The sequence below is a fragment of the Periplaneta americana genome, chromosome 1, assembly GCF_040183065.1.
Source record: "Periplaneta americana isolate PAMFEO1 chromosome 1, P.americana_PAMFEO1_priV1, whole genome shotgun sequence".
In the NCBI taxonomy this organism is placed as follows: domain Eukaryota; kingdom Metazoa; phylum Arthropoda; class Insecta; order Blattodea; family Blattidae; genus Periplaneta; species Periplaneta americana.
Window position 1 is genome coordinate 62,312,887 of NC_091117.1, and position 23,438 is coordinate 62,336,324.

A 23,438-nucleotide genomic window follows, 5' to 3' on the forward strand; every position below is an offset into this window, starting at 1 on the left:
ATAAGTGCATTATAAGAATGTAAGTTTTAAGTTTAATGTTCATTTTTCACAAGTTTGCTTTTTTATTCAAAAGGAATATTTTCTCAACTTTTTTTTAACAGAAAAGTGAAATTTTCAGATATGTTTGTTTAGTAGCCTTACAGGTACTAAAACAATGTTTTCGTAAATCTAATATATCGTAAATACGTATTACTGAAGATAGTGTAATAAAATGTTTGAAATTATTGGCATGGAAAATGTTTTTAAGGAAATGAATTAACAAAGCAAATACTGTTACATCACAAACAAAAGATATGTGCCTATGTGTTGGCAAAACGTCAGCTCTATAGCTTCAGCAGATTTCGAGATAATTTAATATTATTATAACAGAAAGTTGCGCACCAATATCACCTAAAACCATAATGCGATAAGAGTTTTATTATGTAATATTAGTTACAGTTAAAACATATACCTAGACAACTTTGCTTCGTACTATAATATTGTTTTGATTACTTTTATAAGGTTAAAGATACCATCAATATCAATTTCAATTTATCATGTCATAGTCAGTGTCTTTCTTTGGGATAACACTTTCTTTGTTTAATTCACTTAGTACAGTATAGTTGTAGTTATTATGGATATTGTGTGAATATTCCTTCTTTACTCGTTATTATGTTATTAACGTTTAAAACACAACTGCAATATTAAGCTAAGAAATAGGTGTTAGTACAATAGACAATATAGAAAATAACAAACAGAAAGAAGCCATATAAAAATAACGACATAAAATTTCACGTTCCGTTTGAAGTTTGTGCACCACTGTTTTCTCAATTCAACAGGCTGCTTATTCCTCCTAGCATACCTAGCGCTTAATGCCCGCGCACGACGTCAAGGTCAGAAAAATGTGCTTGCTTTGACAGTACTGGTCTAGATGATGATGATGAGAAACAACTTCTGAACTGTTAGTTCAAAGTTCATGTCATTTAGTACACGGACATCACTTTATTTTTACTAACATTTTTAATATTAACCTGTCTATACCTTTAGAGAACCGGAAACACCGCTTGCTCCCCCCTCCGAGACTGGAGTTCGATGATACTGGCGTAAAACACAAATCCCTCTACTAGGTATAGGAAGGAAGAAAAGTAGTTCATCCATTTACGTAAACTAGGAAATATCGCGATTTTGAGTTTGATAATTTTCATTAGGTTTTTCTTTAATCAAAGTACAGTACTGTATTAAGAATAAGTGTTTTTACTCACGAAGTGAGTTATCCATGCGAACGTATTCATTATGCAGTGTATATTATACTGTCTACAGCACATTAGCGTACAATATAGAGAAAGAAGTTAAATTGAAAAATAATCATAATATGAATATTTAAACACAATTTTGAAAATGGTGGCCGTTCATTTCGATACAGGCTTCAGTTCTTTTGTGCATATTATCGCACTATAGACTATTGCATCTAATTCCAATTGCCAGTTTCGTCCTTCGTACTAGTAACTCATGTTGAAATAATTCTGTACCTACTCTACGTACTGTAAATTCAATCTTCACTTCTGCCCGACCCGAAAATATAAAATTGCTCAGACATGCTATCTACTGTCCGTCCAAGTGGTTATGCCGCAGGATTGTAGAAAGGGAGGAAATCACGTGACAGTTAATTACTTAACGAGGCCCTTTTATTTAAGTTAAATTTAAACAGCTGTATAATATTACGTAAATTCCAATTCCTAAGAGAAATTAATGTTTTCAGAAAAGAGATAAGGCAGCCCGGCTATTACAGAGGGGCGAGCAGAAGCAGGTGGGGGAAATCGGGATGCGACGTAGGCAAACGGACAGTACCTGTGCGAAAATATGATTCAATATTGAAAGCTCTTTCGTCACTGGAAAACGCGAACATATTTCTGGAACGTACTATACTCAGTCACTCAGTACTGGTTACTATCTGCGGTCTTGGTTCTGTGTGGAGTTGGAACTTCCTTAGTAGAAGGGGTGAGAGTGAAGTACATTCAAAAACTCAGGTACAATAAAAATTGAAGTAAAAATAAAATGATGTCCCTGTATTATGTAAGTATTAATCTGATAAACCTTGTGTTAAATTTAAGAGAAGTGGGCGTCGAGAACGTGACATAGCTGACAGGTGTTGAGTGCAGACAAGTTGTCCAACAAATTAAAAATCTGAAAATTAGTAATGCGATGTCATCAATCCACAAGGCTGTGGCAATTGACACTGTCATGTCAGACTGCTGTCGGTCACAGAACCGCCAGGCATACTCGACGCAGTCCTTACACAAACCACTACAACAGCTTTACAGAACCGGGTATGGCTGCATGTTGAACATAGGAGAACTTGATAACCTATTCATGAACAGCTCACACAAAGCTACGTAACAGGACCGTGGTACAAAGCTTTCCAGCTTTGAATATAAAATTGTTGGCATTGCAATTCAAACAATCTATTCCGGCCAGCGTAATGCAATCTGCTGCTTTACGATGATGATGATGATTATGATGACAACAAAACAACAATAATAATAATATTAATGACGATGATAAAAATATTATTATTATTATTATTATTATTATTATTATTATTATTGTCCCGCGTCGTGGTCTAAGGCATCCTGCCTGGGACTCGCGTTAAGGAATGCGCGCTGGTTCGAGTCCTCGTGGGGGAAGAAATTTTCTCATGAAATTTCGGCCAGTGTATGGGACCGGTGCCCACCCAGCATCGTGATGCACTTGGGAAGCTACGATAGGTACTGAAATCCGGTTACGCAAACCAGCTATAACGGCTGGGGGGATCATTGTGCTAACCACAAGATATCTCCATTCTGGTTGGATGATCGTCCACCTCTGCTTCAGCATGTGGCCGTGATGCCAGCAGCCGGCTGGTCGGTCTTGGCCCTTCGTGGGCTGTAGCGCCACGGATTTTTATTATTATTATTATTATTATTATTATTATTATTATTGACATAAATATACTAAAAATTTGACATTATTCAATCCTCAATTTATAAACGGAAAGGTATTAGACTACGTTTACTGTCATACGATTTAGCAGGTTTAAGGTCACTGGATAGTTAGTGGGCTGCTTAGATCTGTTATAAATAGCAAATTTTAAACCTTGTACAAGGGGTAATCAATAAGTTCCCGGACTAGCCTCAATTTAGACAAGACACAGGAAACGGAGAAATTATCTAGAACCAGGGAAACGCCAGGAATCTATACTAAATGCATCACTAGAAAGGCAGAGAAGAAGCCTACCCGTAAGGCTTATATGAAAAAATCGCAATAGGTCCGTAACTTGTTTGCACAAAATCACGAGTTCAGTGATGATCAGTTCTTGAGGACAATCTGACGCTGCTTGATAGACTGACTCAACATACATGGAAGCAATAATCTTCAGTGATACGCGCATATATGTGTAACGGTACATAAAAACCAGTGCAGTTCGGAAATATATTGATTGTACCTTGTAGTTTTAAAACTTACTATACTTCGTTCCATGATGTCTAACGGGAGATGTAAGCATTGCCCGCAGAAGATGAAACATAATTCCTATTCAACCAATAGCAGAGATCTCATTCCAAGCTTATCTTGAAGTTGGACAGGTGTAGAATACTTTAGACCGCCTAACTTCAAGTCAAGCAGGGAATAAGACCTCTGTCATTCCTTCAATAGCCATTATACTTCTCTCCTCCTCTGCCGGGAATGTTTACATCACCTATCAGACATTATGAATCGAAGTATAGAGATAAGTCACGGAAACTTTACCAAAATATAAAGCAATTTAAGAGTAATTTAATGCATATAGTGAGCAATCATTTTTACAGGTTAATCTATATTTTATTGATATTAATAATAATATTATTATTATTATTATTATTATTATTATTATTATTATTATTATTACATGGATTTGGCCTGTTTGCTTAATTTCATAACTAATTTAAGAAATAATATTTATGGCCATATTGACTTTCTGTCAACAAAATGGTAATTCAACTGACGTCATAAAATTCAATTAACTATTTACTCCACTCAACATCGTCCACTAACGAGTTTTTATGTAAAATTAAAGCGGGAGTCAGGTATTCCAACCAAAGCCGTAGCTAACAAGCTTGACGCACGTTGAAAACTGTCGTGTTACACGTCGCTTCGTATTTTCAGTGCCATATATGTCATTTGTCCGCCACCTCTCACACTAAAATCACTACCGTCAATTCTCTAACAGGCTGTCATGTGAAAACTGTTACGTGACACACTGAGATATATACCTGTGGGAAGCGCACACCTGCAAGTAACATTTTTTGGTTACTGTTAATGTCGCAGCTCACTTATTTGGAGATGGCAATCGATGTCGTGATTAAAATTAATTGAGAAGGTTCTCACACTACTCAAATGAAAATTCATGTCCTCTTTGGTTCTTCCCTTTATTCTTAATTTCCTTTTTTACCTTCAAAATAACGTCCTTGTTCTTCTTATTCTTCTCGTCCTGTCATTTGTACATTCCCTGTCTGTGTGACGTGGCTCCGTCCTGCTGAAACCACATCTTTCCGATGTTAAGATCGTGCAGTTTCGGTGCAAAGAATGTTTCAAGCATAGCAACATACTGCTCGACAATCGATGGAAGCCGTTCGCCAATTGTTTAGAAGGCGCGTCATGCCCCAATAGTAATATGCGTTACAAGAGCGGTATGTTGAAGTTTTCATGTTCGAGGAAAAGTTTGAAAAAGCAAAACGTAGTTGAGATTTTTTAATTTCCGAGAATTTAAAGAAAACATACCGCTCGTGTATAGTACATTATTTTGTGCGAAGATCGTTTATTACATACATGAAAGAGGAATTTCTAATTAGTTGCAATGAAATCTCCATCTTGGTTTCTGTTCAATGACAGCAAATTTGCAAAACAAAAATATCTATCTTCAACATTGTTGCTTTAAAATGTTTTCTGTGTTTACTATACTCCAGCAGGCAGTGATATACGTCTGTCTTTTCTTCCCCCCAGTCTATGATGAGTCTGGAATCTTGTTGATTTTTTCACGGTTTCCTTAATGTTACTTGCATCACGAATGCAGTAACTTTAGTGGAGTTGTAGAGTTTACTTAATTTTTGCAAATATTTAAAACCAATAATTAACAGTGCAATTTAGGTGAAATTGCAGTGATAAGTTTCCAATTTATAATTATTACTATATTGCACGTCTCTAAAAATAATATGTTAAAAGCCTAAAGCAGTAATATCAATATGTCACTTAAGCGGTAAGAAGAGGGAAATTGTTATGTGTGTTAGGTTGGGAATACTGAATGTGGAATTTTAGACTTTCCGCGGATTGATTTTGTGCGGAAACCAAGCAAATACGCACGATCTCGCACAAAAGTAATGTTATGTGTCTGGTGAAATTTTGAAGATGTGACTTACTGCGAATTTTTTTCCAAACGAATGTGCAGTCGATGCGGATCTTTATTCTCGAAAGCTAGAAAGAGTTCATGAAGTTTTGAGAGACAGGTAAACGGCATTAGTTAATCGAATCTTGGAATAGAACAATTTATATGCTGTAACCATATGCGCCGTCTTGTAGCTAGTGGCACGTCGTCCAACAGGTCTGGCAATGCTGTCGCGAGAAAATTGTAGTATTGGTCACCATTTAGTGGTCCAGGTAGCAGATATGGCCCAATGAGACAGTCGTCAACTACACCTACCCAGACATTCACGTACGCATACTCCTTCTGCCGGTTTAATAAAGCCTCCGAGGAAAATATGACATTAAAGAACATCATTTGTTTTAATATCCCATACAACTTCCCGGAGTTTGTCGGTTTAATTGTTTTTCACCCTGTATATTCATTTCTTGTCTGATAATTGTATATCTGATTTTGTCTCTTCTAGATATACGAGGTTCTCTACGCCAAAAATTCATTTCTATAGCAAGTAATTTCAATTTTTTTCTTTTCTTTAGTGGCCAAACATCTGTTCCTTAAGTAATTATAGCCTTTGTAATGCTACCGTAAATCTTGGTTTTTGTTTTCTTGTCAATATTTATGTCCCACAAAACCCTATTTAATACTGATATCGCAAATTTACCTTAATTATTTCCTGTTTTAAATCTTCTCCTCAATCTCCAGCATGATTTACGCATATTTATTTATAAATATTCTATTTTCTTTTGGTGCCTTACGATTTCCTCATCATTAATGTTCAAATCTTGTGCCGTATGTCTAGTTACTACACATTTTGATTTATTTCTATCTATTTTTATTCCCCATTTTTTATATTCTTTTTGCAGTTTTCTAATCATTCCATGTCTTCTTAGTCCTGAGCTATAAATAATTATATCGTTTGCTATATTGCGGCCATTTCTGTCTCACATTTTCAGTGATTCCTGAAGATATATCGACGATTTAGTTGAAAATGGAATCAACCCAAAATTTAAAGTTTCCAGAAATCTGAATTGTAAAACTTTATGTTGCTATGAAAAATCAAAAGACTGTTGGAATTATTTCAAATTCTATTAATGATGTTTCAAATATACTATAAAAGCCTGAAATTAGAGTGTGAACTAAGATTTCTCATGGGGGAGGGGGATAGAATCCTAGATAGAGAATACCGTACATAAAATTATCATTATTATTATCATTATTATTATTATTATTGCTGTTGTTGTTGACATTACTGTGATGAAATATAAACACTGGAAGTAATAATAAGAATAATAAAATAATGATAATTATATTTTGTGAGAGGGATAGAAGTTATCCCTGGCGGAATATTAATATGAATATATAAGAGGAGGATAACTTTACAACAGGGAGAAATTCCCCTATCCCCCCCCCCCCGTTAATTCGCACTCTGTTCCCTAGTATAATTTTACTAATAATTCAACATCTTATACTTGAATCTATAGGTCTTCTGGAAACAAATATTTGCATGCTTGATATACACCATCTGCACATCAAAAAAATCATTTTAATATTTTTGAAAACCTAATAGTCATTTTTTTAAATTGTGAAGCATTTTTTAAATTTTTTGAGCAGGGCAGCGTTTAAGTGATAATAGATTGCTCTTGTCCACACCTGTGGAGTAACGGTTAGCACGTCTGGCCGCGAAACCAGGTGGCCCGGGTTCGATTCCCGGTCGGAGCAAGTTACCTGGTTGAGGTTTTTCCGGGGTTTTCCCTCAACCCATTATGAGCAAATGCTGGGTAACTATCGGTGTTGGACCCCGGACTCATTTCACCGGCACTATCACCTTCATCTCATTCAGACGCTAAGTAACCTAAGCTGTTTATAAAGCGTCGTAAAGTAACCTACTAAAATAAATAGATGTATCTCAGTAATCGCCAAAACCTGTGTCGCGACACATGCCCCTGCCTCCACTCAAGCCTTACGATGACATCATACCTCCACCCTCTTTTACAGCCTTCACTTCGATACAAGTAAAGATTGGTATCAGCAGCGTACGTACACATGTAAAGTTACAAGTGTGTAGGTTAATATGTTTCGATGTCTTCTTCAAAACAGAAAACAAATAATATGTAAAAACTTAATTTTAAGGAGAATGGGAGGAAAAGTATTTCTTTAGTGCTGATGGCGAAAATATGAGATACTTAATTTGTTGTAAAATTTTAAAACAAGTATAAAAGAACAATATACGTTGACATTATTCTTCTTGTTATAAAGACTACCACGCCCTTACCTGTAACTTGAATATTTCATGAATAAACAAACAATAAAAAGTATCGCCTTCTATATCTTAATCGGAGTAAAATACTTCGACGTCTTTTTGACGTATGTAGTGTAATTTATTACTTCGTGATCAGCCTGGTACATTTTTTTTCTAATTTCAAATACCTGCTGATCTAAAGTACACGTTCATTTTATGATAAATAAGAAAATATATTTTACTTTATTAATAATACAAAAATAATGAATAGGAGGATAAAAAGTTAACACGGAAAAAGTGTGTGTAGTTAATAAGTAGAAGAATATTATATTGTATTTGTTTTTTGGTCACATTCCTTCTCTGTACTGTCCTTCACTGCATTATTTATCTGAGGAGATACCCACCCCACCCATCTCCCTGCAATAGTGGTGTGCGGGTTGCATTTCTATTTGGTCACAATTTCGTGGTGTTTGGCAACCGCTGATATATCTGAATGACACTTTGCATGCATGTAAAGTTTTCTCACGTGAACTAAATATAGTAAAATATTTAAGACAGAAGGAATAGTTTATTTTCTTAAATAATATTTAATACAATTTTTTGAAAAGAACTTAGTGTAAAATGAAATAAAAAAATTTAAATATTTTTAAAAGTAACATGTTACAGATTTTAGTATATGTTGTAGACCTGTTTATTACAAAAAAGATCAAAAGAAGAATATCAAAATTTAAATATTTGAGTTCGGTAATTTGCTAATGAAACGCTGCCCGGTTGAAAAAATCTAAAAAAACTTCAATAATTAAAAAAAAAATATATTGGGTTTCCAAAATATTAAAATTATTTATTGATGTACAGATAGTGTATATTAAGAATGCAAATTTTTGTTTCCAGAAGATCTATAGATTCTGAGGGGAAAAAATGTTGAAATATAGTAAAATTATGCTGGCGGAAGGTGTACTTCCCTCCTTAATTGAATCGCACTTTTTAGAAAGGAACTAAGTCAAAATATGCTACTTTTCTGAAGAGCAAAAGAAACTTATTTTATGAATAAATACCAGTTTACCAGCGCCGTATATAAATATCAACTTGATGTTAAAGATACAGGGAGAGGTTTGACTAAGTGTTTTTCTCCGCAAATTAGTGCACATTGAAAGTATTAATCATTTCATCAGTTAAAATAAAAATCGCAAATTTTGACTGAGTTCCTTTCTAAAAAGTGCAATTATTGCATTTTTCACAGTAACATGAAGCTTTATAATTCAGGTTTCTAAAACTTTGAATTTAGATTATTTCCCTTTTGAATTGGGCCATCGATATTTTAAATAATTTAGGAGATAGGCAACAACCTTGACGTAGTTTTAATGATTTGTTACTTTGTCAATTAAAGCATAGTCATCAGTACGAGTGACGAGTGTTGTTATAAAGTACGTTAGATACATTTCATTTTCCCTTTCACGTTGTTGGAGTGAAATCGATGTATCCGAGAAAACTTACCTCCACAACAAGTTTTCTGAGGCTAAATTTCATTTCACATTCATCGGAACTTGAATCTGAACTTCAGGGATGCACAATATCTGTATTTTAACCGTTCGGGTCACAATACTCGACTCTTAACGAAGTTGTAGCCTTCTAACCTCATTTATCTACTACTATGTCAATGTCACGTAAGACAATAAGAGTCTCTCACAAAGGGAACCAGAGACGGCGTCATTAAAAAAAGTCACATCATGTTTCCGTGCCTTTATTACGTTCGGCTTGTGCGCCCTCTCTCCCTCCTCCCCCCCTGGAAGGTTGGATCTCCCGCTAAACTCCATGCCGCGTGGTTTTGTCGCGCAGTTCAGACGAGAGCCGACTGCGGGCAGGTCTACACACAAGGCGCGCGCCGCTCCATCAGTGGAAGCATTTTAAAAGCACGTCACGGGGCATAACGCAAACCTCTTAACTGTGTAACAGACCGACGACATTCGCAGTGAATCGGACAATGTGACCAGTGTCTCCTTAAGACTGACCCCATCCCATTGCTTCCGCAACATGCGATCACAGGTTAGTGTACGTCTTCTTTATGTGTGTTTCGTGCAAGGATACCTTCTCGTAGCACCTCGATAGCATATAAGATACACGGTACTGTTAAAACTTTTCAAATCAATACTACGTTCCGCGGTACGTAAATAATTAAACGTAAATAATATATTTATCTGATATGAGAGCGACATAACTATTCTACTTCCTATTGTCCCTAAAAAATTCAGTCCATACAATCTCGATTGGATTAAATATGCATATTATTACGTTATTGACTTTCAGGAAACATTTTTATTTCTGATTAATAATTCACAAATGAGAATAAATGTGACACGATAAGTTTTACACCGTATATGGGAAGCTCTGATGTAAACTTTCCTGAATTTGGTTCATTCAATTACATAACGTTTAAGTTATTATTATTATTATTATTATTATTATTATTGTTATCCAAATATTCAAACCCTATTTTACCCTTTGGTATTTTTTTACTTGGTTATTTAACGACGCTGTATCAACTACGAGGTTATTTAGCGTCGATGGAATTGGTGACAGCGATATGATATTTGGCGAGATGAGGCCGAGGATTCGCCATAGATTACCTGACATTTGCCCTACTGTTGGGGAAAACCTCGGAAAAAACCCAACCATATAATCAGCCCAAGTGGGAATCGAACCCGCGCCCGAGCGCAACTTCGGATCGACAGGCAAGCGCCTTAACCGACCGAGCTACGTCGGTGGCTCTTTGGTATATTAGAGTTGTAGTTTGTTACATGTAAAATACTTTATGTAGATATAATATAGAATTTAAAAGATGTAGTAGTAATTAGGAATGAGTCATAGTTACAATATAAATACGTTCATTAATAGACATTAAACAATACCAAATACATTATACAAAAATTACGTTCAGTTAAAAAGAAATAAATACATAAATTATAAATTACAAACGAAGGTGTAGAAATATTGCAAGAATATGAAAAATTTGCAAATTTAGACATAATTTTAAACAATAATAAAGAGATAAAGAACAAAATTGACGGAAATGACATTCAGTTACTTTTGATTATGTATAAATACATTAATTAAAAACACTGAAACAATAAACAGCAGCAAAAAAGATAACAGAAGAAATAACTTTGTTACAATTTTCGATGCTTAAGTTAGTTACGTTACCAATTATGTCACGAAAACGAATGTATCTTCAAATTAAATTTAAAATGGGAATTACAAGAGACGATCTTTCTCTTTGACTTTAGTTTACGTCTCATACTATCAAGTGATTCCCTGACCTACTGACCTTGGTGTCTAATCATCACCTGAAAGCCTCATAACTAGAGTTCTGTATTTCGTTCCTTTGAGTACAAGTTAGGTGTACAAGAAACATACTAGCTTCGCTCTTCAAGTTAGACTTGTTTAAGGCTGTAATAATGCCATCTGCCCGCTCCATTTCATGTGTTTAGGCTACTTCTGCTTATTCGTGTGTCTGTCAGTACTCACGTACCAAATGTACTGTCACGTGGATTTAAAACAAACTTTATTTATTTAAAGTTACCTCATGTGCAACATAAGGTTATATTACAATAAGTAAAACGCATCTAGATTCTAAATCGTAGATGTCCAATTGTAACTCGTACGAGGTAATCCCTGGCGTAAGCAACCTACAACGCATATTCTTTAAGGCCGTTTTTCCTATTTTATATGAAAAGTTATTGACCTTAGCAGAGCATGCTTGACGTGCAATATCTCCTGGTTCTACAGGCGTTTGAACACTCATGTTCTAGATACTTTCATAATATAATTTTTTCTATGACAAAACTGAAATGAAGTTATCATTTCGATACAATTTCTTATTTTCATAAATACCATTGATTTCGAGATGTTAAATGCTTTATCCAAACTGCAGACGTATAGTAAACACAATTAAAATGGAAACAACTAGAAAACTACACATTTCCTGTTTTATTGATATACATATTATAACAAGTAGAATTTTGGAACACAATTTCTCGTACACGTTAAAACTTACAAAAAGGAACTGTTATTTCATTTATTTATTTCCGTACCTATTGGAACTGCAAATGAGAATCACTTGCATTATCTAGCTTCCCACTGTCTCAAACGTCACTGTTTTGCTTCAGACTATCCAAAATCATATTCCTTCTTCCATATTGTCAATATAAAGAAGTATGTATCTAAACATTGATTTTAATTTTTAATGAATTAATTAATTTTTGTCTAGCCTTACCAAAGGTCGTAAAAAACAGTTGTATGTAACTCTCATTTAATGGCTACTAAGACACTCGTGCATTCGCTCGCGTCGAAACTGACTCCTGCACTCGTGTCTCAATAGCTATCATATATGATCGTAGCATAAATAACTATTTCATCCATAACGTAAAAGAAATGCTCATTATTTTCACCTATTTACAGAGTTTTGAATATTAAATTACACTTTCTAAAAGAAAGAGATATTTTTTACCAAAGTGAAAATGACTATAGAAGTTAAATAGAGAAGAATATCGTACGTGAATAAAGTAGGCCTAGGACAATTTATAAAAAACACATATTCCGAAATTAGAATACAAATATAATATAGGCTGATGAATTCATACACATAGGCTATAAATTTATTTAATCAAACTGAAGACATTAGCCTAACATGTTTATAATTTTATTGTTATATGTTAGTGGGTTACATGTTAGAAGTTCTGAGAGTAATTTAGCTAAAGAATTATACAACCGAGGGCCAAAATTAATGCTATGCTTTAGACCAGCAGATGTGAAACATTCAGGTTCTACTAATGTTGAATTATTGTTCAGTCTTGTGTCACGATTATGTGTCTGTAATATAAACGTATTACGATTTTTATAATAAAATTTTAAGTACATTAAATTCAGAATAAATTAATTTAGTTGGACAATCAAAACGTTTCTTCAAACGAATTTTAATTATTCGTTTTTGTAGAAGGGCTTAAATTTAACGGACTAAGATTACAATATACCACGTTATTCAAAGGATTGAAATTTGAATATTCCTAATTGAAAACTAGCTAATATTGAAATATATGAATATATTTTGGCTCTGATATTTCAACTTTCTTTCATTTAGAAATTTTTTTTGTCTTCATATAGTTAACAAATTTGATAACTTCAGCTCTTGTGTAATATGTGTGGTTCACTACAGAATTTTTCGATGTCAACCAATTTAACAGTAGAAAAATATACATTATAGGTGAGATGCCAACTTGTCTCGTGCGTTTACAGGTAATAAGTTACCTGAGATTTTAGAACAAGTTATAAATACTGTTAACTTTCTAGTAACCTCACATGAAATTTTGCTTAATGGAGAAAATATTTGTCACAGTTTACAGCATAACCTTTAACTTGTTCTAACAGGTTTGTGTTTCCTCGAAAGAAATCATACTAATAAGGCGTTCAGAAAAACAAATGATTATAAAAATTTACCACATAATCTTAGTTTATTTTTAAATTTTGTAATTGCTTCCTCTTACTCAAATATGTTTCTAAATATGTGTGAATGAATCGCAAACTCAAATGTTTATGCAAGATAAATGTTTTAATTTAAATAATAAGTATCAGCTCATCTAGATATTCCGGAATATTTTGACATAAAAAGGTTTTTGTTTTTACGTTAATCCTTCTGCTACTAAGGGGGGCTATTAGGATACCCCACTAATGACGTCTGAGTATTGTTTTCATTTTTGTTCATATTTATCCTTTAAATTCCTTGTAGTTGTCTTTTATATGTCTAACATTTTGAAATAAGAATAACATAATTATGTAATTCATCTACTTTAAGAAGTAATTAGCTTTATTGATGTGGGGTGATCTTGTTACCCCACTTGGAGTCTGTGTCATGAAAATATTAAATTCAATCTTTAGCTTAATTACCTTCGTTTGTGAGTTTGTCTGGTTCTAAATTATTTACTTTGCTGCTATTTGTGTTACTCATATTGTTATTTATATTCAAACCAATTCAAATCAATTTATTTTGTCTATTAGACATACAGTTTCAGGCTTAGTCAGAATACATTGAAAAACATATAATCCATTTGAAAAAAAAAACTAATAAAAGAAACAGTAAAATTTAAATAATACAATGAAAACATGAAATAATTTGAAACTTTTAAATTTAAAAAAAAGTTCACCCTTTATGTGTTAATTGTAACTAATAGCAATTAAATGTATTTATTAAAAAACAATTTCATACAAGTTTGTGTTGAAAAACTCGCCAATACAATAAAAAGGATTATTTAATAACCAACTGTAAAATCTAGCTTTGAAGCTATTGATTGGTAATTTGTAGTATTATTATATAATTTCATCCCCATAATTGAAAAGTTTGTGTTGCTCTTGTATAATCTAGAATATGGAATATTAATTTGTTCACTGTTTCTAATTTTATGATTATGTATAATGGCCACTAATGAATAATTGTCGACATTTTGTCGAGTGTAAAGTACTAGATCGTATATATACAAATATATTATTATTATTAAAATCTGTGACTGTCTGAAAAGTGGCCGACAGTGTTCCAGATAGTTTGATTGAAATAAAATTCTAATGGCTCTCTTTTACAAAATCAAGACACTTCCAATTTTGGTTCAATTCCCCAGAAAATTAGAGCATATATGGGTAGGATTATCGGCTGAAAGAAAGAAAAGTAGGCACATCTTAAATAATTTTGAGAACGCAAGTCATTAATTTCTTTAACAAATATAAAACTCTTGATAGCTTTGTGCATAAGTATTCGATGTGGTTATCTCATGTTACACTGGATTCTATAAAAAGTCCTAGATATTTGGTATAGGTTTGTCTGTTGTCCTTATTTATTAGATAATTTAGGCTACAAGTTATGTTCATAGTTTCTTCTTGATTAAGCAAGAAACCATTAGATTCAAATATCGTTGTTAAGAGCATGTAATTGACCTTTGTTTTATGAGTGTTATGTTAATCTAAAACGATTTTGTTAGAAATAATTATTAGTGAACCCTTTTTCTTCATGATGACCGTTGTAGTATTGCTGGTGTTCGAATATTTGAATTTCAACAATGAAGTAAATTTTATTTTATTGAATTTATATTTTTATTTTTAGAAGTTTCTATAATTTTATTTCATGGTAAAGCAAATCTTTTGAAGATGATTATGGTTGAATAGATTGTATTTCAATATTTAAATTTCAACAAATAACTGAAACGATTTCCAATTTATGTTACAGTACTGTGACATTCATAGCTTATAGCTGTGTTGTCCACTGTGTTCAAGATTTTAGCTTCGAGGAGTTTGTCTTGAAATGAAACTGAGGCAAGTTTACATTTACTGTATACCGGTATGTTACCTTGTAGTGTCGCGAGTATTATATCTAAAGTTTTTTAATTTTGGTATACGTTTGGATTCCCAAACGTTTTCCCGAATCCGCATTCCCAAACATACATTTTCCCGAATAGCATTTTTCCCGAATAAAAATTCTCGAATCCACATTCCCGATAAACATTTTCCCGATTTCTTTGATTTCCATTTTCCCGATAATACAGTAGTGTATATAGTTTGTACTCTTCATATGTAGATCTATCTCTAATACTGAACGACACGCATATAAATGTTATTCAACATGAAATTTTTGCACGTTTTAGTATTACAAATGAAAATGTTGTTTTCAATTCGCTACATTTTTCGAAAAATTCATTAGTCTTCGAGCCTTCTAGTACTTAGAAACGACGCAATTTTCACTGAAGACAGCAGAAGAGGATGACATGCTTTTCGTTCTTGTTGCGTAAAAAGCAGATTTGAGTAGGCAGAATAATTTAGTCTATTGAGGTGTAAGCCAAAATAGTCTTTAACTGTTATAGAAGTTTCCATTTATGAAGTTTTAAAAGTAGTACATATTTTTACCATTTTAGGGTTTTTGTTTCAGAACTTCTCAATCTAAATACCTATTTCAATTTAATTTAAATTAAACAAAAAAACACGTTGATTTAGATATTGAAGGAAAAGTTTAAAGTCATTTTAATTATTTTATTTTAGGGTTCACCACACCACAGTCCAGTTTATGAGGGTACTAGGAACAATAGACTGTGCAGGTACTATTTCGCATTGTCTTGTAATGAGGCGATAGTATCGATCCTAGTGGTTAGCAACTACCTGTGAATGCATATTTACTACGTTTTGAGCTTCGTAACTGTATATACTAGATTGTGCCCTCACCTTCCATCTCATCTGAAATTTCAAATAATATCCCTATGTCATGTTACTTAAATCTAAATTCATTTGTTTCACATCTTTTGTTTTCTGTCGTTGCCTGGCAACTTGGATTATTGTTATTGTAGGATATAAAATGAAAACACAGTTTATTTTCGGTAATTTTTCATTTAATAAATCCAGGTTATTAAATTAAATGTTTAAAATGTGCTCCATTGTTGGCTACACAGTAATCTTATTTTGGAACTACACTATTAGCATTTCCCAGAACCAAAACCGTACATAAATATGTCGCCTAGAATCAAACTGAATTTTTTCCAAATTATGAAATATGGGATTAAGATACTCGTATGTTCCAATGCATAATTATACAGGGAATGCGATAAACTACTCGTTTGGAGACAAATAGTTTTGTTTATAACTGCATTAGTTTTTCGTCTTTTCTGACAAATGAGATTTTGGATAAAGTGCAGTTTTATTCTAGGCCACTGAAATAGCTTAAATTCAAACTTCGGTTTTTATTATTTTCTATCCTGTTTTATTTTATTTTCAAAATATATTTATAATACACAACCACAATAATCCTTAATATTAGTTTCTATTACTACCTGAAATACCAATGATCAATATTAGGGGGTCAGAAGCAAAGGATAGAAGTGACTTTTCAAGAACATGAGTTAAATGTATCCGTGACGAGCTAAAACATTTACAATTTTAGTGGCAAACCACACCACACACTAAAACTGAAATAAAAAATTTCACGGAATTTATGAAATCTTAAGTACTTTCAACCACGTTTCCTCTCAAATACCTTAAGTGAACTTATACCCCCTTTGCTTCTGACCCCCTCATATTAGTCTTTGTAGTTTTATTCTCTTCAGCTCTAATGAACAAGAGCAATTCAGGTTGCCAGGCGACGATAGAAAACAAATGATGTGAAACAAATTAATGAGATGTATGAACAATTGAATATTCCTTCAAATTGAATCATAATATAGTAGAGCTATATGAATATGAGAGGTGAAACCTAAAATACAATTAACATTGGTTTTGAACTTCCCCCTCAATATTTAAATTGAGACATTTTGCATTTAATTTAATTTTAATTGAAATCAATAATTATTTAGTCTTGGATGTTTCGAAATGAAAGCTCCGTGGGATTCGCTACCCTTTTCTTATCGTTCTTAACTTATCGCGACTTATTCAATAGTTTAGCAAATCGTTTCCTGTGAGGTCCGTGACATGTGCTGTCCGACCGAGTGGTTATGTCGCAGCAGCGTATAGGTAATTAAGTATGGACACTTCGCGTCGGTACCTCTGATGTAGCCGGACTGATTTCAATGACCTTCAAGCCAGCTAGAGCGTGAGATTCTGCTTTCTCCCTAAAGTTGGCGCTGACATCACACCAGCTAGCAGTCGATATAGCAGAAATATAACACATATAATTAATACATCTAGGTACATTATGTACTCAAATAAAATAAATTGGATCCATCTATACTAATAATAAATCTGTAGCCGAAAATTTTCTGGTAATTTTCGCTTTTCCAAAAATTATTGGTCCTAACATATATAATTAACCACCCTGAAACCGAAAATCGCTTTTTTGAAATTTTTGTTTGTATGTCTGTCTGTCTGTCTGGGTGTTTGTTACCTTTTCACGCGATAATGGCTGAACCGATTTATATGAAAATTGGAATATAAATTAAGTTCGTTGTAACTTAGATTATAGGCTATATGGCATTCAAAATACTTTATTTAAAAGGCGGGTTATAAGGGGGACTTAATTAAATCAATCGAAATATTTCGCTTATTATTGATTTTTATGAAAAATATTACATAACAAAAGTTTCTTTAAAAATGATTTCCGATAAGTTTTATTCTATGCAAAATTTTGATAGGATTAATATTACTTGATGTACCGAAGTACATAATATTTCCGTGCAGGAATTCTGCATTACCATAATATGTCGAGTTACATCAGTTTTAAAATAACAATGCTTTTTATATCATGGCCAGGTCTGATTAAATACGAATAATAAAGATAAAATAAATGACTCTGGATTTATTTAAGGCGGCCTTGGAGTCCTTGGACAACAATCGGATTAATATATGGATGATATGATATATCTTTATAATATACTAAATATTATTATATTATAAAGAGAGAGTATTTGTGTGTTTGTATGAGGCAATCTCAGAGAACTATTTAATAGATTTGAATAATTCTTTCATCATTGGAAATTTCCTTCAGATGGACGTAGTCTTTATGTCAATACAGAAGCTCATGAGTGCGTCGTGAACTGGGCACAAATGCATATAAGGGAGGACTAAACAGAACCTTATGCACAGAAAACTTTATATACAGTATTGTCGAAATGAAAATGTTTTACAAATATACACGCGGCACATATTAAGTATCAATTATTCAGTAACATAACAGTACATATTGCTTAATTACGTATTTGGGTGAGCTAGGGTAATCTATAGGAGATAACAGTTCTATGTAGTGTACAATACTCCATAGGCCTACTGAATAATTAATAAACCAACATCTTTAGCATGACTTGTGGTTTGTAGACCATCTCAAACCCCAACTCCACTCCTCTGAGCGCGAGATCTTATATACTCGGTCAGTTATAGCCGAATGTTACAATAAAAACAATTAACAACATGGATATTTCAGTCATAACGTTATACAATGGCTGATGAAACTATGAAGTAATTACATAATTGAAATACGATTATTTGGTCTAGGGAGCATCCGTTTTCGTTGCAAGAATAATTCGTTTAACAAGTTTGTAAGTAGTCTTGAATACATTGCGCTGCTGGAAAAGTTTTTCTTCCTGAGATTCAAGAGCCCTCACAACCAATTAAAAACTTAGGTAGGTACTTACAGTAGCACATCCGTTATCAACACACCTTTTAAATAATATAGGGTAGTATAACACCTTATTTCAAATGGTGTCGTTCGGTGAAAAAACCTTCTCGCAGCTGAGAGTAAACACCTTCAGTTCTTACAAATATATTCCCTTTCAGACGCTGTTAGGTCTAACATAATACCAACCTTAAAAGTAGAATTAATTGAACAACTCCATAACCCATTGCATGGTAATAACAGTTTCATTCATAGTTCTAAATACAACTTTGATAGTAATTCAGGAGCAAACGATTTATAATTGATAATAAATTATTTGTTAACTAACAATAACAAAGCTTTATTTGAAAATTAACAGATTTAAGTCAATATTTATTTATAACAAGTGCAACGAAGCGCGCGGGTACGGCTTATTAAAATAATAAATCCGTCATTAACTGTAATGTTTAGACCTCTAGAGTTCCTTTATTATGAGAGTTGAGACGTTGACCCCAACAACAATTAAAATATGTAATGATTTAATAGCACTGAAAATGGAAAAACAAAACCCTTATGAGAAGTAAAACCATATACCTACATCATATTATATACAAATATTAAACGAATTTGATACTTAATTTTATAATGTATTATATTATTTTATAATAAAATTTATTATATCTGAAATATAAACAAATTATTATTACAACTAGTTCGTCACTGTGAAATAAGGAAAAGCTGTTAACTTGAATTTATTTGAAGCAAAGCGTCACTGGATTATGCACTAAGGTAGGCGATGTTTGGATCCTGTGTCTCAACTCTATACTCAGTTATTAACTTAGTGTATGCTCGATTACACTAAACTCTAGCGCCTGAAAGTGAAACTAAACGCCGGCGCACAGAGAAACAATACACAGGAAAATTCGCTCAGTGTCCATTCTTTATAATCCCTATTCCCTGGTCGCAGGATCGGCGAAACGGGGGAAGTCACGTGACAGTTGCTTACGTTACGGAGTCCTTTTCTATACATTTATTTACTTATTTACTTATTTACTTATTTATTTATTTATTTATTTATTTATTTATTTATTTATTTATTTATTTATTTATTTATTTATTTATTTATTTATTTAGCTAGTAATCCAAGTGAGTACAATTGAAAAGTATACAACAAAAAATGTTTCTAGCCACTACTGCAAGAGCCAGGCTCGTGTATGGTGTGGTCTTAGCCATTATTATTTTAAACAGTTGTATAATATTACGTAGACTTCCAATTCCGAACAGCAAATATTTTCAGGCAAGAGCTTAACAGTTCAGTCACTAATCGTTACAGGGAGATCAGCAGAAACGGGCGGGGGAAATCGAGATGCGACATAACACTCGGTCGGACAGTAGAATGTACTGTATCTCTTAATGAGCAAGTGACAGTTGAAGTTAGCACAGTGCTAGTTCTTATTATTATATTACGACATTATGCTTAAGTAGTTTTTTTATTGATTCACGCTTCCACATTAGACATATTTACATTAATCATCTCCTAGACCTATTTACATTACTAAAGTAATCAGCTCATAGACGTATTTTACATTAAACAATTTATTATTATTATTATTATTATTATTATTATTATTATTATTATTATTATTACTTACAAATGGTTTTTAAGGAACCCACAGGTTCATTGCCGCTCTCACATAAGCCCGCCATCGGTCCCTATCCTGAGCAAGATTAATCCATTCTCTATCATCATATCCCACTTCCCTCAAATCTATTTTAATATTGTCCTCCCGTCTACCCTCGGCCTCCCCAAAGGCCTTTTTCTCTTCGGCCTCCCAACTAACACTCTATATGATTTCTGGATTCGTCCATAAGTGCTATATGCCCTGCCTATCTCAAATGTCTGGATTTAATGTTCATAATTATGTCAGGTGAAGAATACAATGCCTGAAGTTCTGCGTTGTGTAACTTTCTCCATTCTCCTCTAACTTCATCACTCTTAGCCCCAAATATTTTCCTAAGAAACTTATTCTCAAACAACCTTAATCTCTCAAAGTAAGAGCCCAAGTTTCACAACCACACAGAACAACCGGTAATGTAACTGTTTTATAAATTCTAAGTTTCAGATTTTTTGACAGCAGACTAGATGACAAAAGCTTCTCAGCCGAATAATAAGACGCATTTCCCATATTTATTCTGCGTTTAATTTCCACCCGAGTCTCATTTATATTTGTTACTGTTGCTCCAAGCTATTTGCATTTTTCCACCTCTTCGAAGGGTAAATCTCCAATTTTTATATTTCCATTTCGTACAATATTATTATTATTATTATTATTATTATTATTATTACGATGGTAATTATTGTTACTGGTATTATTTTATTATTATGATATTATTATTATTATTATTATACTACTAGGTTCAAAAAGTTCCCGGAATTTTACTACCATTTTTCGTATTAATATATAACAAGGGATATTATACATTTGTTTTGTTGGTAACATTCATGATGTCATTTCCTTAAAGTTTGTTGATAATGGCAATTATTGGTTTTGAGTTGTAGGCAATTGTTTATCATAGTGTTTCGTTTGTTCGTCGCATTTTGTAATTATGTCCACAGAGCAAAGTACAAACATCAAGTTCTGTGTTTTGCTGGGGACATGATCAGTATGGCTGATGAAGATGGTGATTTCTTAAACAAAATGAAACTGGTGCTACTTGTACGACCCAGTCCCTAAACGACAGTCATCTGAGTGGAAATCGAAAACATCTCCTCGGAAGCAAAAATTTCCTAGGCACACTTCCAAAGGCAAAGTTATTTTAAATGTTATGTTTTATTTAACGACGCTCGCAACTGCAGAGGTTATATCAGCATCGCCGGATGTGCCGGAATTTTGTCCCGCAGGAGTTCTTTTTCATGCCAGTAAATCTACTAACATGAGCCTGTCGCATTTAAGCTCACTTAAAGCAAAGTTATGTTGGAAGTTTTCTTCGACTCTCAGGGTCTCATGCACCATGAGTTCATTCCAGAAGGTCGTACTGTAACGAAAGAATTGTACGTAGAAACCCTCCGTCGCCTCTGGGACGCAGTGAGAAGGAAACGTCCAGAAAAGTGGGTAGAAAACAACTGGTTCCTTATGCATGACAATGCACCTGCTCATCGCGCAATTATTGTAAAGAATTTTCTTGCCAGGCACAACATAACTGCTTTGGATCACCCACCATACTCTCTTGATCTCTCACCACCTGATTACTTTCTGTTTCCCCGTCTGAAAAGTCATCTGAAAGGACGGAGATTCAATGCTGAAGAGGTTATCGCAAACGCGACGAGAGCACTAAGACGGGTTTCACAAAATGGCTTCCAGGCCTGCTTCCAGGAACTCTACACGCGTTGGCAAAAGTGTGTTGTTGCGGAAGGCAACTATTTTGAAGGAAATGCTGTAGAATAGTGTTTAAGGTACGTTGTTTCTATGATGCTAGCAAATTCCGGGAACTTTTTGAACCTAGTATGTATATTATTAGTACTATTATTACTACCATCATCATCGTCATGTAGGCCTATTGGAACACCATAGCACACGGAGTGTAGTGAGAGTCCAGCGTGTCTTCGGATGGAGCGTGTCTTCTGACGGGAGTTTCAACGTGCGGCACCTACTGACAAGATGATTCTGAGGCGGTGTAGGCCTAATACACACCAGCTATGTTCCTATGGGCTCGCCGTAAGTCTCTAAATGCTGTAGAATTCACACAGAGTTACAATGTAAACATTCACACCATTTAACACAATTTCCCTCTATCCAACAATGCCACTATGACAAGCGAAAGCACGGGAACAGCGTTTTTTTTCTTATGGTGCCACCTATTGTTTTCCGCCAACAATTAGTTACACATCCCCTGAAATTCTTTGACTCGTTCTTTCTAATGGCACCAGTATGAATTTCGTAATACGCATAGTTACAAAATTATATCAGTTTATAATCACGGAATGTTTCTGTGGACACAGTAAAAAGCGAAAATGTTTGTCCAAATTTAAAATACATAATGTGAGGTGCAAAACTATTATATTCACCTACTTGGAACGATAAGTATAGACTGAAATATTGTTAAGATTTGTTTATAATCTTAATACTTGCAGTAAAGAAGGAGAAGAAGGAAAATTGTCAACTATCTGATTTATTTATTTATTTATTTACTTACTTATTTATTTTTTTAAATACACTTACAAATGGCTTTTAGAGAGCCCGTAGGTTCATTATCGCCCTCACATAAGCCCGCCATCGTGAGCAAGATTAATCCAGTCCCTATCATCATATCCTACCTCCCTCAAATCATGAAGTAAATAAAAATTTGAAAAAAAAAAAAAAAAAAAAAAAAAACGAGAGTCTCTCAATGGATTTGTCATTTATGATCATTTTACAATATTTTATTTAACTATTGTTGTTGTAACAATTTTGAAGTTGTAGCCAATTCATCACAAAGACCCATTACTTTATCCCCTTTATACGTGGTAGCAATTTGATTTTACGTTCTGTGTATTTGTGACAACTCATCCCACAACCCAGCGGGTAACCATGTCCAGAATTACAACATACGTCCTAATAAATACACGCATCGGGGTAGCGATATTTATAACCCCCGGGTATCCGTGATTGCCATGTCCAGAAAACATCGCAGTCGGTATGCAAATCCAG

General features: G+C 33.6%; 2 protein-coding genes across 5 annotated transcripts in view; one reads left to right on the forward strand and one right to left on the reverse strand.

Annotated features, from left to right (window-relative positions):
* LOC138696326 (fibronectin type III domain-containing protein 5) overlaps positions 1-23,438 on the reverse strand; it is a 1,093,145-nt gene that overhangs the window by 1,007,912 nt on the left and 61,795 nt on the right. The window lies entirely within an intron of this gene.
* The window catches only part of LOC138696354 (uncharacterized), a 386,543-nt gene continuing 372,584 nt past the window's right edge, over positions 9,480-23,438 (forward strand). For 3 of the 4 annotated variants that reach the window (XR_011331363.1, XM_069821192.1, XM_069821203.1), the window contains exon 1: positions 9,496-9,692. The gene's annotated coding sequence lies outside the window, so the exon portion shown is untranslated. Of the gene's footprint in view, positions 9,693-23,438 lie in introns of all 4 variants that reach the window. The other variant, XM_069821181.1, reaches the window with a different exon arrangement.